This window comes from Rhipicephalus microplus, chromosome 4, assembly GCF_043290135.1.
Source record: "Rhipicephalus microplus isolate Deutch F79 chromosome 4, USDA_Rmic, whole genome shotgun sequence".
Taxonomy (NCBI): Eukaryota; Metazoa; Arthropoda; class Arachnida; order Ixodida; family Ixodidae; genus Rhipicephalus; species Rhipicephalus microplus.
Genome location: NC_134703.1, coordinates 188,941,918 through 188,959,392, shown reverse-complemented (window position 1 = coordinate 188,959,392; position 17,475 = coordinate 188,941,918). Strand labels below are relative to the sequence as shown.

The 17,475-nt window shown below is 49.6% G+C and overlaps 1 long non-coding RNA gene across 1 annotated transcript in view; it reads right to left on the bottom strand.

The window, feature by feature from the left end:
• LOC142814701 (uncharacterized) overlaps positions 1–7,179 on the bottom strand; it is an 87,708-nt gene extending 80,529 nt beyond the window's left edge. Inside the window, exons 1-2 of the long non-coding RNA XR_012895032.1 lie at positions 6,949–7,179; positions 5,814–5,918 (exon numbers count right to left, since the gene is read on the bottom strand). This is a non-coding gene — a long non-coding RNA (uncharacterized LOC142814701). The remainder of the gene's footprint in view (positions 1–5,813; positions 5,919–6,948) is intronic.
• Positions 7,180–17,475: the final 10,296 nt, after the last annotated feature.

Sequence of the window (17,475 nt, the reverse complement as noted above, 5' to 3'; positions counted from 1 at the left end):
ATAGATCGCACCCATGAGCGAGTGATTTATCGCGCGTTGCATAAGACGCACCAGTCTAGATGACGTCCACTGCATCATCGGGCTGGAGTTGGACCCATAGGTGGCTTGCCACGTGTTGCGTAAGACACACTGTTGACGGTAATGGTGTCAGCCGGGCTCGCTCGCTGGCTTTGACCCTGGTTGCCTTTGTAGAAGCAATGACATTTATATTTGCAAGATGTTTCAGCGCGCGAACAAAGGAAAAAAGGACAGGGTAGACAGAAAGAGCGCTGACATCCAACTAACTTTATTTCACAGAGTGGCAAGAATTTATACGTCTAAAAAGGAATATTACAGAGCATGACGGAAAAAAAAGTCCAATCTACACACCAGTAACAGCACGTGTGACGGGTCCTCTATTGCCTCAAAGCCCAGCCAGGTAATCACGTTCAGCCTGTGATAAAGCAACCGATGAAGTGCTTACGCATTTATCTCCTAGCACGTGTATTTTTTCGGCTTCTATAATTTCTCGGGTAAGGTGGTCCCTGTGCCTTGCACACTTTAAATTGGTCAAGTGGGGCATTGCTAACCTCTGCCTTGCCAACGCCTTATAGAAGTTCTGCCCCCACATGGTACACCGCAGCTTTGCTCAACAAGTGCAGCGCTTCACCAAAGCCGGTTACCCTGCACACGTACTCGTTTCAGTGGCGAAAAAGCTGGTCACTGTCGTGAAGCGAGGCGACAAACCAGATAGGCGCAACAGCGTCAGAAAGAGCCGGCCAGTCGTACTACCGTACGTGCACGAAGTCTTACACAGGCTAAAAAACATTGCTCGAGACGCCAACGTTCTTGATGCTTTTTCAGCACCGGAAAAATTGCAGAAGCTTTGCAAACGGGTCAATTCACCTCGCGCAAATTTGGCCGCGTGCTCTGTCGCGCACAGGACATGCTACGTGCCATGCGCAGTGGGAGTCGTATACTTGATTCCACTGACGTTTGGGTGCGTCTATGTCGACCAAACCGGCAGGTGCATAAACGACCGCCTCCGAGAACACCGAAACAATGCGCACAATGTGGTACAAGGGCATCTTGGCATTCATTGCCGAGATTGTGGGTGCACCCCCCTCTTTGATTAGTGCTCTATATTGGCAAGGCACAGGTACCAGCTTACCCGAGAAATTATGGAAGCTGAAAAAATACACGTGCCAGGAGGTAAATGCGCAAGCATTTCATCGGTTGCTTTATCACAGGCTGAACGTAACTACCTGGCTGGGCTTTGAGGCAATAGAGGACCCGTCACACGTGCTGTTACTGGTGTGTAGATTAGGCTTTCTTTTTACCTTCATGCTCTGTAATCTTCCTTTTTAGACGTATAAATTCTTGCCACTCAGTGAAATAAAGTTAGTTGGAAGTCAGCGCTCTTTCTGTCTACCCTGTTGGGATGATTGATTGATTGATTGATTGATTTGTGGGGTTTAACGTCCCAAAACCACGATATGATTATGAGAGACGCCGTAGTGGAGGGCTCCGGAAATTTTGACCACCTGGGGTTCTTTAACGTGCACCCAAATCTGAGCACACGGGCCTACAACATTTCCGCCTCCATCGGAAATGCAGCCGCCGCAAGTTGGGATGAGTGAAGAAAACGACAACGACGGAAGTGCGGGGCAAGGCGCGTGTAATGTGCGCGTGAGTGTCAGCGAATCAGCTGATGACCTGTGGTGGCCCATAGAGGTGGCGTGCCACGATTGGGCCACGGGCGACCATCACGTGGCAGTGGGCTTTGTGGCTGGGGACGAGCCGAAGCAGCGGCAGACGGGACAAAAGCGTCGGACGCAGGCGATCCAGGTTCCGGCCAGGGAACGCGGCCGTCCACGCTGCTGCTGTCTAACCACCAGCTGGGGCGGCATTGCCGGCACGAGTACTGCATCTCGGGGTGCGGCCTGGCCTGCTGTTCTTTTCCTTGCCGAGGGCATCGCGGATCTCTGTGAGGCGTCTCCACGGTCAGCCGTTCGGCACAGCGATGAACGTGGCCTGGCTAATGGTCACGGTTGCGCCGAGCATCGCGTCTCGACGCAAGCTGTTCGCTGGACGGGCTGGCCATTCCCCGCATAGAGCATCGCGTCTCCGATGCGGGTTGACTGCTCCGTAGCCGCACCCGTGCCATCAAGCGCCGGTGTCACCAGAGCGTCGCACATTAGGGACGAGCCGAAGCAGGGGCAGACGGGAGACAGCGGGCCGAAGCGTCGGACGCAGGCGATCCAGGTTCCGGCCAGGGAACGTGGCTATCCACGCTACTGTCGTCCAACTACCAGCTGGGGCGGCATGGCCGGCACGAGTACTGCATCTCGGGGCGCGGCCTGGCCTGCTGTTCTCTTCCTTGCCGAGAGCATCGCGGATCTCGGCGAGGCGTCTCCGGGGTCAGCCGTTCAACACAGCGATGAACGTGGCCTGGCTAATGGTCACGGTTGCGTCGAGCATCGCGTCTCGGCGCACGATCTTCGCTGGACGGGCTGGCCATTCCCCGCATGGAGCATCGCGTTTCCGATGCGGGTGGACTGCTCAGTAGTCGCACCCATGCCATCAAGCGCCGGTGTCACCAGAGGGTCGCACTTCGGCAAGGGACGAGTGAGATGTTCTGCCGGGCGAGACGCGGGCGTGTGTACGGAGGACCATGGAGCCGGGCGAGGATTCAGGGTGGCCGAGGATTCAGATGCCAGGGGAGTTGCTGGCTGAATCGAGGATCGCCGAGCGGTGCCCAGCCGCACCGAGCGACGCGCCAGCCTCGGAAGTGGGCCACGAGCTCACGAGCTGTGCACTCGAGGGTACCTGGCTGTGCCCTGGCCAAGGCGAGGAACGCCGGTGAGTGAGCTGCCGCTCCGCAGCTGTAGCGAGCAGAATTTCAGCGCAGCTGCAGCGAGCAGCATTTCAGCACGGCACAGACGGTGCTGTGCTGGCCAGAACCCGCACGTGGAACTGCTACGCCCGGGCGGTGATCAAGAGCTTGGAAACGAGGTCCGAGGTCGCGCTGGTCCAGGCATCTCCGCCACCACAGCTGGAAGGTTGAGGCCAGGAAGGCAGAGAAAGCGGTGCGCCGCTCGAGAGGACGAGTTCCTGGCAGCGTTCCTGAGCCAGACGTGAGACCCGTACGTGTCGGCCAGGTCGAGCTCCGGTGTGTCTGTTCAAGGTCCAAGGTCGAGACCTGCCGAACGGCTCCTGCCTGGGTGCAGTTGCCGGGAGCAAGTTCGTGGACGAGGCCTACCGGGTGTGGTCATCGTGAGCCGTGGCCTGATCCTGGACCTCCGGAGTTGCGACCCTGACTGCTGAGTTGGCCGCGACGTCCGACTCAACGGCGCTGCACACGGTGGCGTATCCGTGCGTCGTCAGCCGTTCCACCCATGCCATGAAATAAAAAGTTCATGTTAATCCTTTCTCGTCCGCTATCAACAAACATAGTGACGAACGTCCTTAACCATCACACCTGTCCTTTTTTCCTTTGTTCGTGCGCTGAAACATCTTGCAAATATGACTACGCACCAACTAGCTCAAGCTTCCACTCTTGTCAATGACATTTAGTTTGGACTCCCTGGCATAACATCGTGCTGCCAGCGTCGCGTAATAAATGACCTATCGATGCATATTTAAAATGAAGTAACACGCTCCCTACTGCTGGCGTATTGATGTTGCCTCTAATACGCATAATACTACTTTTATTACTTTTTAACGATAACTTTTACTAGCGTGAACGAAGACAATACGCAAAGAGGGGTGGTTGTTAATCAAGGGGTTAAACGTTTGTTCTGGTAGCAATGTTCCTAGGTTTGGTTATAGTCATGTTGGTCTAAAGAAAAAAAAAAGGAAAATTGCCGTCAACTTGGGTGAACTGGCTACGTAGCTATAGTTAAAACTTTGACAGATGCAGCATAATACAACGTGTTATTCGTCAAATCAATCTTTTCCTTCAGTGATACTGAAAGATGACTAATACACGTGTGTTCAAGTCTAGATATACCACGCTTCAACAATTTCTATTGTTGTACGTCTTGTTCGGTTTAACATGCAGAACTTCAGTTTCATTAAACAGAGGCTTACATGAACTAAAAGAACAACGCACACAATGCTATGCTAGACGTGTTTTCGGCCTGGAAAAAAGTGAGAGCGCACTATAGAGTACGCTGTGATTTCTTACATTCATGGCGCGGCCCACAACCTGAAGAAGCCGGCAGATGTGACGTCGAGGTTGTTTTTTCTGCCCTTGAGAAGCTGCCTAGCATGTGTGGTAGGGCAATCAACCCAGGGGCTAGGGAGACCACCACCTGCCCAACTAAGCATCAGAATAAGCTTGTTTAATGCGTTCATGGCATGGTGTATTTCTTACTATTGTCTTGTGGTAAACAATAAATAGGGCTAACTAGGCGATGTTTTAATTGGCGTCTCAAGGAACAGGCTTACTGCATTTCCTCGATCGGAGTCTGGCCACCAAGATGTTCATTGCCCAGATTGTGGGTGTGCCCCTGATTTTCGGTCATGTGCGGTTGGCAAGCGTTATCGGTACCAGCTTACCCGTGAGATATTGGAGGCCCTGGAGATTGCTAGGCTATGTGACGGATGCGTGAGTAGGCATTTGGTGGCCCTCTCAAAATAGGAAGTTTCCTTTTATCTGGTTGACTGCACGAGCTCCCCGCAGGGGCGCCTGCGCAAGTAGGCGTTTGGTGTGTAGCGACACCACGGACCCGAGCTAACGGGGGAGTTTCTACTCCCTCCCACGCCTAGCCGTGCATCGCTTTGCCGTGTCCAGGGAAAAGGGGATCCTGGGGGTTGAGCCGACGCTGGGTAATTGGACCGATAAGGCCCCCCGGCAGAGGCAACACACCTCTTTGCACCGGCTTCACGTAGACGGCACCCCTGGGCTGACCCACCCAGGGGAAATCGGCAGTCGCCTTTTTCTATCTCTTTCTCCCTACATCTTCGTCTTTTGTTCTCACTTTACATCTTTTCTGTCTTCTCCTCACTTCATTTTACTTCCAATTTTTCCTGGCGGCAAGGGTTAACCTTGTGTATGTGCTCTGTCTTGGGCACAATATATTTGGTTATAGCGGCTGTGTACAGCTGACGTTGACATGCCTCAAATAAATTTAGGACTTGTCACGTCCCCGCGTTGGGCTCCATGGTGGGCGGCTGGCATGGCTGCCGAACTCATATTTAGTTGATGGCTTTTTCTTCTCTCCATTGCACGATCGTCCTCTTTCGAAGAGAGGGCGCACCGAAGACTTTTGCAATTATTTCAGCAAACCGAAAGAAACCATTCCCCGCTATTATGTAATCCATTGTGAAACCGCTGAAAAGAACGCCAAAACTATTTCGCCTTTCGTTATTTCCAAATGCCTCACCACTACACTTGGACCAGGTTACCAGGCTACAAGAATGACCAGTGGGGATCTTTTCCTCGAGGTAAAAAATCAGAGCCAGTATGAAAACCTCTCAAAACTAGAATCGTTTGGAAACACACCTATCTCAATTACACCACACCGCTCACTCAACACTTCCCGAGGCGTTGTATCTGATCAAGACTTGCTTGACCTGACTGAAGATGAGCTCCTCGAGGACTGGAAGGACCATCAAGTGACACAAGTACAAGGAATCAAAATTAGGCTTGATAAGAAGGAAATTCCAACAAAACACATAATTGTGACATTTTTCACCAGTACTCTGCCTGAACATCTCGAAACAGGATACTTGAAGTTGAATGTGAGACCCTACATTCCCAACCCACGACGTTGCTTCAAATGCCAGCGTTTTGGTCACGGCTCTCAGAGTTGCCGCGGCCAACTCACCTGCGGAAAGTGTGCCACCACAGGACACGCTACGGACGAGTGTAAGGTGGAGGATGGGGTCCACTGCGCAAACTGCGATGGTGCTCATCCCGCATACTCCCAAACCTGTCCAACATGGAAAAAGAAAAAGAAATTGTTATATCAAAATCACACAAAACATTACTTTCCGAGAAGCCCGTCAACAAGTATCTGGTCTTTTCACAAACAAACCATCGTTCGCCGATGTAGTGCAACAGGGGGCAGCACTACAACGGCCTGCGGTAACTGCCCATGCCAGGCACAGTGTGCCCAGGTGGTCGCCAATGCCCCCACCCACGGCGGGAACAGCCAAGGCTGCCCTGCCACTCGTCCCCACGGCGACAACCACGGCCGCTGCAAGCTCTTAGAGCGGCCAGGGTATCCCAGCACCGAAGGAGGTTCTTTCGACCTCTAGCCCAAGAGGACCAAAGGTTTCGCCCCCCGAGGTGAAGGAGACCCCAGGGTTGGCCTATATGAAGGCCTCGTCTCATCAGGCGAGGTCCCAAGCCCCAAAAATCAGCTCGCAAATGCGGGCCCGCAGTTTCTCTGAAGAGGCAATGGACACCACGGTACCCCTGGTGCAGAAAGATCGGCGTAGCTCCCAGGAGCACGCCAAAAGAAATAAAAAGCCAATAACTGGGCCCAGTGACGGCCCTGTTCTTTGAGTCTTAACGCTTAGCTTAAGAAGCAGACACACCCAATTTTCCTTTCACACAGCACTACGTTACCTCCAATATGCCAACACAAATAATACATTGGAACTTCAGAGGACTCCTTAGAAACCTCGATCATGTTCAAGAGCTCTTTTGCAAATATTCGCCGAAAGTGCTGTGTGTACAGGAAACTCATTTGAAATCTAAAAACACGAATTTTTTGCGTCGGTATGTTCTCTTCCGAAAGGACAGAGATGATGCTGCGGCATCATCCGGCAATGTAGCCATTATTGTTAATCAAAAAGAAGCATGCACACATTTACCACTGCAAACAACACTAGAGGCAGTGGCTGTTCGAGCAGTTCTTTTCAACAAGCTCGTCACCATCTGCTCTCTGTACATACCCCCACACCACCGTCTTGAAAAACTAGAATTTGAGTCCTTAATAGATCAACTACCCGAACCTTATTTGGTCCTTGGTGACCTGAATGCTCATAGCAGTCTATGGGGTGATTCTCGCTGCGATGCACGAGGTCGTCTCATTGAACAGTTCCTTTGTTCCTCCGGTGCCTGTCTGTTGAATAGGAAAGAGGCAACATATTATAACCTCTCCAACAAAACCTACTCTTCCATAGATCTCAGCATCGCATCTCCTTCACTTGTATCATTACTTCAATAGAAAGTTCTAAATAATCCCAACGGAAGTGACCATTTTCCTGTTGTTTTGAGTACACAAAGATCATACGAATGTCCTTCACGAGTTCCCAAATGGCTTATACACAAAGCCGACTTGAAACAGTTTCATAACAATGCTCAGTTATGTTGGACTGACATATGTGGGCTAAGCATAGATGAAGCTGTGCAGTACTTCACAGCTCTCCTTATTAACGCAGCAGCCAAATGCATCCCACAAACATCTGGACAGCCCGGCAAGCGACACGTCTCATGGTGGAACACAGAGTGTCGTAATGCACGAAAGGAACAGAACAGGACATGGAGGTTGCTGCGAAACTCGCCGACAGCGGAAAACCTTGAGAGCTTTAAGAAAATAAAGTCTCAAGGTAGGAGAACGCGTTGGCAGGCCAGAAGAGAAAGCTGGCAGAAGTTTTTGTCTAGGAAGAATTCATACACACAGGAGGCTAAAGTCTGGAACATGGTCAGTAGGATAGCAGGAAAACAAGTACACACACTTCCAATCGTCAACACTCAGGGCGATACCTTGGAAGATCAGGCAAACTTCCTCGGTGCACACTTTGAACGGGTATCCGGCTCGTCCCACTATACTGGCACTTTCCAAAAATACAGAACAAGAATAGAAAAGCAGAAACTCGAACACAAAACCACTAGATACGAGGCATATAACCAAGGTTTCAGTCTAGCATAGCTCCGAACATCTCTAAACTCCTGCAGTACTTCTGCCCCAGGTTCTGACCGTGTGGTGTATGAAATGTTAAAAAACCTACCAGCAGAAACACGAAAAACCCTACTCTGTTTGTACAATGCTATCTGGTTTTCTGGCACTATCCCTATCTCCTGGAAAGAGGCTATAATTATTCCCATTTTGAAAGAGGGCAAGGACCCTTCTTTAGCTTCAAGTTATAGGCCTATTGCACTTACAAGCTGCTTGTGCAATGTCTTCGAAAAAATGATAAACTGGCGACTTGTACATATCCTTGAAACAAACAATCTGCTCGACCCATTTCAGTGCGGGTTTCGGAAAAGTAGATCCACCACAGACCACCTTGCTCGTATCGAGGCACAGATCAGAGACGCCTTCGTCCATAAACAATATTTTCTCTCTGTGTTCCTCGATATCGAAAAGGCCTATGATACAACATGGCGTTGTGGAATTCTAAGAGACCTGTCTCACCTTGGTGTGCGCGGAAGAATGTTTCACATAATTGAAAGTTACCTGTCAAACCAGACATTCCGTGTCCGTGTGGGCAGTGTTCTCTCCCAAACATTTGTCCAGGAAACAGGCGTGCCACAAGGTGGTGTACTTAGTTGCACACTTTTTATTATCAAAATGAATTCCTTGCACTTGTCCATCCCCAGCAATATGTTCTATTGTACATATGTCGACGACGTTCAGCTTGGCTTCAAGTCATGCAACTTGGCAATGTGTGAGCGGCAGGTTCAGCTGGGTTTAAACAAGGTCTCTAAACGGGCAGATGAAAACAGATTTCGACTTAACCCACAAAAAAGCAAGTGTGTCTTGTTCTCTCGAAAGAGAGGCATGCACTCAGAACCCGACATTTAACTGAACAAACAACGTCTGTCTGTTAATACGGAGCATAAATTCTTAGGATTAATCTTGGACAACAAGTTGACCTTCGTACCGCACATCAAGTATTTAAAAACAAAATGTTCAAAAGCCATGAATGTTATAAAAGTATTGTCACGTACTACTTGGGGTAGTGATAGGCAATGCCTCATGAATCTGTATCGAAGCCTCATTCGCACCCGCTTAGATTATGGGGCCGTTGTTTATCAGTCTGCAACTCAAAGTGATTTGAAGATGTTGGACCCCGTGCACCATTTGGGCAACCGCCTTTCTACGGGTGCTTTTCGCACCAGCCCCGTAGAAAGCCTTTACGTTGAGTCAAATGAGTGGTCGCTTCATCTGCAGAGAACTTACATGTCCTTTGTTTATTTCCTTAAGGTGAAAGCAGACAAGAAGCACCCCTCATACTCTACTATTAATGATTTGTCGAGCTCCATTCTGTTTCAAAACAAGCCTTCGATGAGGCAGTCCTTCTCAGTTCGCCTGAAGGGTCTAGCTGAGGAAACTGGAGTCTCACTTGAACACAGTTTGATGGCTCCTGTAGCATAGCCGCCACCGTGGCGATGGCAGACTATAGACTGTGATGTGTCTTTTCTAGAAGTTACAAAGCATGCGCCTATTGCCCATATTCAAACATACTTCCTCGAACTTCAACACAAATACACACGTCCTGAGTTTTTTACAGATGCCTCCAAGTCTAACTCCTTTGTGTCCTACGCTGCTGTCGGCCCATCCTTTTCGGATGCTGGCCCTCTACATCCAGGCACAAGTATCTTCACAACGAAAGCCTATGCGATACTTGTGGCGGCTAAACACATCAAACAATTACAAATACAAAAAGCAGTAATTTATACAGACTCCATTAGTGTGGTAACGGCTCTGCACAGTCTTAAAAAACAAAAAAAGCCCGGTCTTTGTCTCACTTTACTCCATTTTGTGCACACTCTACACACTCAAACAACATGTTGTAGTGTGCTGGGTGCCAGGGCACCGTGAGATTCAAGGCAACGTGAGGGTGGATCAGCTCGCTGCATCCGATCAAAAAGCACTGCCACTACACCCATATCAATCCCGGCCCTTGATCTTAAGCCATCTCTCAAACGAAACCTCAGGGTATACTGGCAGAGCAAGTGGGATACACACACACAAAACAAACTACACGTTAATAACCCATACCTTGGTCATTGGCTGCCCGTATCGAAATCGCGTCATACAGAGGTAATACTAACGAGACTTAGGATAGGACACACATACACGACACACACATATCTTTTGTCCGGTGGCGATCCACCATTGTGCGACAGATGTGGTGAAGCATTAACAGTCCTTCACACGTTAATCCAGTGCAAACACTTAGAAACTCTAAGAAAACAACATTTTCCATCACCCTACCGACAACATATACCTTTACACCCTGCAATGTTCGTCGGTAGGGAACCACTTTTTAGTCATAAATCTTTGTTAGCGTTTTTAAAAGCACTTCATAGTTTTCATATCGTATACCCGGGCATTCCGTAGCACAACCTCTAAAGAGAGGTTTTTGCTGCGGTGGCTACCCAAGAAAGCACTTGCCTCACGGCCCCTGGACGCAAGGGTACGAACGAGTGAGGCACTTGTGCTAATGCCAGACATGTCCACCATCGTTTTTCTTTATCACCAACTTTTGTCACCTATTCACACCACACACACCTTTCACGGCATGGTCATGATTTTATTACTTGTATGTTTTTACCCGCCTTGTTGCAAGGAATCTTATGGCCCTTATACAGCCGCTAGTCGCAATCATTGTCCACATTCTTTGTCCCATGAACTGGCGCTCTTTGGCCATCAAATGGCCCTTGCGCCAAAACACATTATATATCATCATGACTGCACGAGCTATGAGATTTCTTCTTACGATCTTTATTTTTCGTTCAAAATGCGAAGCAATTCTTAGTGAACTTCGGTGACTTTGAGCGTATCTATCTATCTACCTATCTAGCCACTTACGCTTCGGTGCTCTCGTGGTCACCCCTTAACTTGCCGTGAACCAAAATTAGCATGGGAGGATAAGATGGTTTGACGGACATGACGTGCTGAACAAGACATGAATGATGCCCCAATATCTCCGAGCACGCCATCAAGCACTTCTCGTCAGACAGTGGAACTTACCCACGGGCAAGTATGTGCCGCTGGTGTGCGGGTATGTGCAAGAGGAGATTAACACTTAGTATTAACCCAAGAATGTCGAGAACTCACATGGGCAATTTTAAGGCGCGAGGATTAGGAAATAACCCACATCGGTAACGTCAACCCAACGAATACGAAGAATAAATTTCAGTGTTTGAAAAAACCCGACATAGGCAGCGTTTACCACCCGACGAATGCAAATAATACATCTCGAAGTCTCAGCAGGTATCAAACCCAAGAATTCTGCTTGGCAGTCAAGCATTTTACCACAGAGCTGCGCCAGGTCTAAAAACGCCTTTTCAAATAGACGCTAATCTTCGTGAAACGTCAATTGTAGTGTCAGTGCTGCCTAGCCAATTTTTAAAAACATTACAAATGAACTCCTTCGATACAGCCGTCACGTCGGGTTAACGTCAATTGTGGCTTTTTGCCATGCGCTAAAGTTGATTATTGTAGCTCTGTCCAGGGCCAGCATCTTCACGAGCATCAGTGCTTCATATCAGCTTCTGGTGTTGCTAATACAGATGTTACAAACGACATCGTTGCGCAAGTGCAAACAACAGGTTTCATAAGCATATGCAACTCTTCAACACATGTCTGTGCGTGCAACATTTGTACATATATTTAGCGTGATTTCATGACGGGTCCCTTAATGAAAAAAATTGCAACACGGTCACCTTCCCTCCGTATGCTTCGCATAACGTAGATTCCCAGGTACGTGGGATCTGCCGAATTTCTGTTTGACTATCACTTTTGTTTCTTCTGTTTTCGTTCCGCTGCATAAGTATGTTCGTGTAGTTTAAAGAATAAATTTTTTGTTGTAAGTCGGCATTCTGTCTGTGTCTTTATTCGTCTGGTCTCTCGTTTTTCATGCTGTATCTTTTTCAATATGTCGTACAAACACGTGCAAGCGACCACTTTAGCCATCAAATGACCCGTTTCCAATATGTTAACGGTGAGCCATTGACGTACATCATGTGCCACTGGCAGTCCTCAGAGGTCTGTATTTCGGCACGTTTTCGTCATCAGTAGCGAGTTCGCAAGACGAGTGCGTGTTGTGGGCCCATGTTCTAAAGGTGGTTGTGCGACGCCACCCCGCACGTCGACTGGCTAGCGTTGCTCCATATGGCCGGGTCAATGTGCCTATAGATGTTATATTGGGTGGTAACTCGCTCACGCGCGGGCTCATCACGAGATTCGGGCGCTCTTTACATCTTGTGCTTCCACCGCAAGCTTGCTTTGAAGTTACAGTATATATTGTGACGGGGCGAGGTCTAGGCTTATAGGATAGCGTCCACCGAGAATTGGCAGCAGAACAAGATGTCCGAGTTGCCTCTCGCGCAAGCACCTAACGCACAGGCGTCTCCTTCATCTTCGCAAAGTGCCACGCTTGCTCCTGTTGATGATGCACCGTAACATCACTCCCCTACGGCGGAAGCGCCGTCACGGCGCTTTGTACGGATGCGACGAATGAGGGGGGTGATACGGTTTGAGTCTGGAAACGTGTACAACGTCTGTCTGGAGTGAGGGGGACGAAGAGGCATTGTTTAGGGGTGCGATCTCGTAGCTCACGTCACTAAGTTGTAACACTTTGTAGGGGCCATGGTAGTGTGATCGTAGCTTCTCTGATAAGCCGACTTGGTGGTTTGGTGTCCAGAAAAGTACCAGATACCCCGGCGAGAAGTGCACGCTTTGGTAGCGACTGCGATAGCGGTCTTTTTGGTGTGCTTGCGACAAGTGCAGCCGATCACGGGCAAGCTGACGGGCTGCATGAGCTCGAGAAACGACATCGCTGGTGTACTCAATAGACAAGACGGCAGCCGAAGAAAAGAGCGTGTCAAATGGTAATGCTGGATGTCGGCCAAATAGCAAATAAAACGGCGAATAACTAGCTGTGTCGTGTCGTGAATAATTGTACACGAACGTGACAAAGGGGAGTGCTTTGTCCCAGTCACGGTGATCTGGCGAAATGTACATTGACAGCATCTGCGTCAGCGTTCGGCTCAGACGCTCGGTCAATTCAATTGTCTGTAGATGATAAGTGGTGGTAAGCTTGTGCTCAGTGGAGCAGGCGCGGAGAATGTCATCCCCAAAACGTGAAAGAAAGTACCTTCCTCGGTCAGTAAGCAGCTGCCGCGGAGCGCCGTGATGAAGAATGACTTCATACAAGAGAAAGTCAGCGATATCAGTGAAACAGCTTGTCGGCAGTGCTTTAGTGATGGCAAAGCGTGTGGCGTAGTCTGTGGCGACTGCAACCCATTTATTTCTGAAGGTGGACGTAGGAAACGGGCCCAACAGGTCAAGGCCGACACGGAAGAATGGTTCCGTCGGTATGTCAATGGGCTGTGGAGGCCAGACGGTAGCACAGAGGGGCGCTTGCGGCGTTAGCAGTGGTCGCAAGCAGTGACGTAGCGAACCACAGAACGATACATTACGGGCCAGAAAAAGCGACTTCTCACACTATCGTAGGTACGAGAGACGCCTAGGTGACAGGCTGTAGGTACCTCATTTAGTTGTTGGAGAACGCTGGTACGCAGGTGATGGAAAGCACGAGTAGTAATTCCGGGCCATCCGCGTTGAAGCTGCGACGGTACAGAATTCTGTCGTGCATTTCGAACAGGTGAACGGAAGGGTCTGTTGAAGCAGAGGTCTGACGATCGATGATGGAGAGTAACGACGGGTCACGTCGTTGTTCGGTGGAGATTTCACCCAAAGCGTGGATGAAGAGAACGCAGCGGTCTGAATCAATGTCTGTCATGTCGAGTGTTTCAACCGGATAACGTTACAAACAGTCTGCGTCTGTGTGCAGGCGTCCCGACTTGTAGTGGACCACGAACCAGTATTCTTGCAGACGGAGCGCCCAGCGACCGAGACGTTCAGATGGGTCCTTTAGCGATGACAGCCAGCAAAGAGCGTGATGGTCTGTAAGAACGGAAAAAGTTCGGCCATACAGGTAAGGCCTGAATTTCGCCACAGCCCACACTAAAGCTAGGCATTCACGCTCAGTGATGGAGAACTTCCGTTCGGCAGCTGAAAGAAGACGACTGGCGTAAGCAATCACGCGGTCCTTCCCGTGCTGTCGTTGGCCAAAGACCAATCCAATTCCATGGCCACTGGCATCGGTCCGAAGCTCTGTAGGTGACGCAGGGTTGAAATGGGCTAGTATTGGTGGCGTAGTCAGCAGATGGATAAGAGCCGAAAAGGCGTCCGCTTGCTCTAAGTCCCATGCGAAGGGAACGTCCTTCTTTAAGAGATCAGTAAGCGGTCGAGCGATGTCGGCGAAGTTGCGGACAAATCGACGAAGATAGGAACATAGCCCTACAGAACTTCGGACGTCCTTGGTTGAGCGTGGTTCAGTAAATTGTTGTACTGTTCGCACCTTTTCGGGATCTTGTTGAACACCATCGGCACTGACAAGGTGGCCGAGTATGGTGATTTGGCGACGTCCAAAATGGCATTTTGCAGAATTAGGCTGGAGAGCAGCTTTTAGAAAAAGATCCAGAACGGCTGACAAACGTGTTATATGGCTGTCAAATGTAGGTGAAAAGACAATGACATCGTCCAAGTAACATAAGCAGATGGACCCCTTATATCTTCGGAGAAGGGAGTCCATCATGCGCTCGAAAGTTGCCAGCGCATTACACAGTCCAAACGGCATGACTTTGAACCGTCGGGCGTAACGAAAGCGTTTTTTTCACGATCCATGGGGTCGACGTAAATTTGCCAATAGCCGGACTGAAGGTCGATAGACGAAAAGTATTGGGCACCATGGAGGCAATCAAGGGCGTGATCTATCCGAGGCAAAGGGTAGACATCTTTGTGGGTCACTCTGTTTAAATGGCGATAGTCCACGCAAAAGCGCCAGCTGCCATCCTTCTTCTCAACGAGCACGACTGGGGAGGCCCAGGGGCTGGATGAGGGTTCTATTACGTCTTTAGTAATCATTTTTTTCCACTTCATTCTGAATTACTTGGCGTTCCTTGTGAGATAGGCGATATGGACGCCGCCGTATAGGACTGGCATCACCAGTGTTGATCCGGTGAGTTACTGTAGTTGTTTGGCTGAGAGGGCGGTGGTAAAAGTCGAAAACGTTTCTACATGATGTTAGCAGACTACGGAGGCTGGCAGCTTGCGCTGCAGTGAGGTGGGGAGCAATTATCTTGTTAATGTCATCTGCAGGTAGAGTGTAATTGCTGCCAAGACAGGGGGTTGTAGTATCGGTGTCCAAACCAGTAATGTTGCAGCTGTCAGATGGAGATAGGGTGGCCAAAGACATGTCTTGCGTAATAACTTGAGTCAAGAGACTCACGTTGACTAGTGGTATAACCACTGTGCTATTAGGGACGGCGACAACTTTGTGAGCAAGGGCGACGTCTCGGGCCATCAGTACGTCGACTATAGGAGTGACGAGGTAGTCACCATCGGGCACATGACGTGAGCACGACAAAATGACATATGTAGCACCTTGCGGAGGCAAGCGAACGTGGTGACGAGAGGATGAAGGGGGAGAATAGTCAGCTCGAAAATCGGCAAACTGCGGCAGTTCAAGCTGAAGAGCACCAGTGGCACAATCAATGAGCGCAGAGTGACGTGACAGGAAGTCCAAACCAAGTGTTAGGTCATGAGGACACATTTCGATGACGGCAAACTGAACTAATGTAGGGTGACCGGCAATAAACACACAGGCTGTGCACATTCCTTGAACGTCAGGGGTCCTCCCATCAATGACACGAAGTGTGCGGGAAGCGGCAGGCGTGAGCACTTTAGGTAGGCGTCGGTGAAGGTTCGCGCTCATTACAGAAACGTGCGCTCCAGTGCCTATAAGGGCAGAAATAGCCACACCGTCAACGTCAACGTCTAACAAACGTTGTCTCCTCGGAAGCGTCCATAGAGGATTTGTGGAAGAAGTCGGAAATGCAGCGTCACCTGCATTTAGTTAGCAAAACTAAATGGGCGCTGCACCATTTAGTTTTCCGGGTAGGCAGGAGCGGGGTTGAATAGGGACGACGGTCTGCGAGTCTGCGGTGGTTGAGACGACTGGCGACGTCCTGGAGGCGAACGCGACTGACGACCATGCGGTGACCGAGATCGGCTGTTGAACCTTCTGTAGTTGTTTGGCGAAGAAGGCTGCGTGGCAGATGCGAAGCGGGTGCTGTCCTGTCGGTAGTGAGGTTCAGATGAAGTCCGAAGTGGCGAGGACCAGCGGTAATTGCAGTAACGGACGAGCACCTCCACCAACACCACCACCCAGCACCTCCACCAAATGTGACGGGGCGAGGTCTAGGCTTATAGAATAGCGTCCACCGAGAATCGGCAGCCGAACAAGTTGTCCGAGTTGCCTCTCGCGCAAGCGCCTAATGCACAGGCGTCTTCTTCATCTTCGCAAAGTGCCACGCTTGCCGCTGTCGATGATGCACCGTAACAATATTTATTGAGAACACGAACGTAACTTGCCTCGCTGCCACGGCCGCGTTTAACAAATGACCACGTTGCGCAGCCACGAAGAAGTAATTGTGACCGTTGTTAGCATTCATTCAGGTGCATACTTGTGCGTACTTTTAAAGACAATAGTCTTTCTTGGGGACCTTTGACGGAAAATTTTTGGCCTACCTGCCTGCCTGCCTGCCTGCCTGCCTGCCTGCCTGCCTGCCTGCCTGTCTGTCTGTCTGTCTGTCTGTCTGTCTGTCTGTCTGTCTGTCTGTCCATTTGTCTGTTTCTCTGCCCTTAGTAATCTCAAAAGGCACCAGACGGCCGACCCCATCCGCAGCACCCACCAATATTACTCAAGCTTCAGCGTTCATAGTAGTGCGATTGTCAATTGAAAAGCAATTTTTGCGCATACCCGAGGCGCCTTAACAGCAAATCAATGTTTTGTTTGTGTGTCTTTATACTACCAGAGGAACACACAAGTAACTCTAAGGGCTGTAGCGTTTATCGCGCTGCGGTGACAGCGCAACGCGATGCTCAAAAAGTTGTTTCCAACGACAATAGTTGCAGCGCGAGAACAAAACGACAACACAGAGACAAGAGGGACACGAAAGATACGAGTTCTAACTTCCAACTGAGTTTATTGCGCAGAGCACGAAAATATATAGAGGAGACAGTAACCATGTGACAAAAACCTATTGGCACAAAGAGCAGAACATGAGTAAGAGAGAAACAAAAAGCAAAAAACAAAAAGAAAAAACCACAGAAAAACGGCAAAGAAAATCTATAAGAAAACAAAACAGAAAAGTAAAGATAATATAACTACTTGTGCACACTGCAACCTTCGAGAAACCTGAGTTCCTTCTCAGGCAGAGCCACGGAGGGCTTGCTAATGCAAGGCACCTACCTGTTCGCGTGCCATCTGCGCGGCCTCGACAATGACTCGGGTGCGCTCATTTCTGTGTTGTACAGCGTCGCTGTGTCCTTGAAAATGGGCACACAACTGCATTCAGTGCAGTGCTGAGCAAGAAAACAATCTTTCCCGTTTCTAACATTGTTATCGTGTTCTCTCAGCCGATCGTTCAGACACCTTCCGGTCGTTCCGACATAA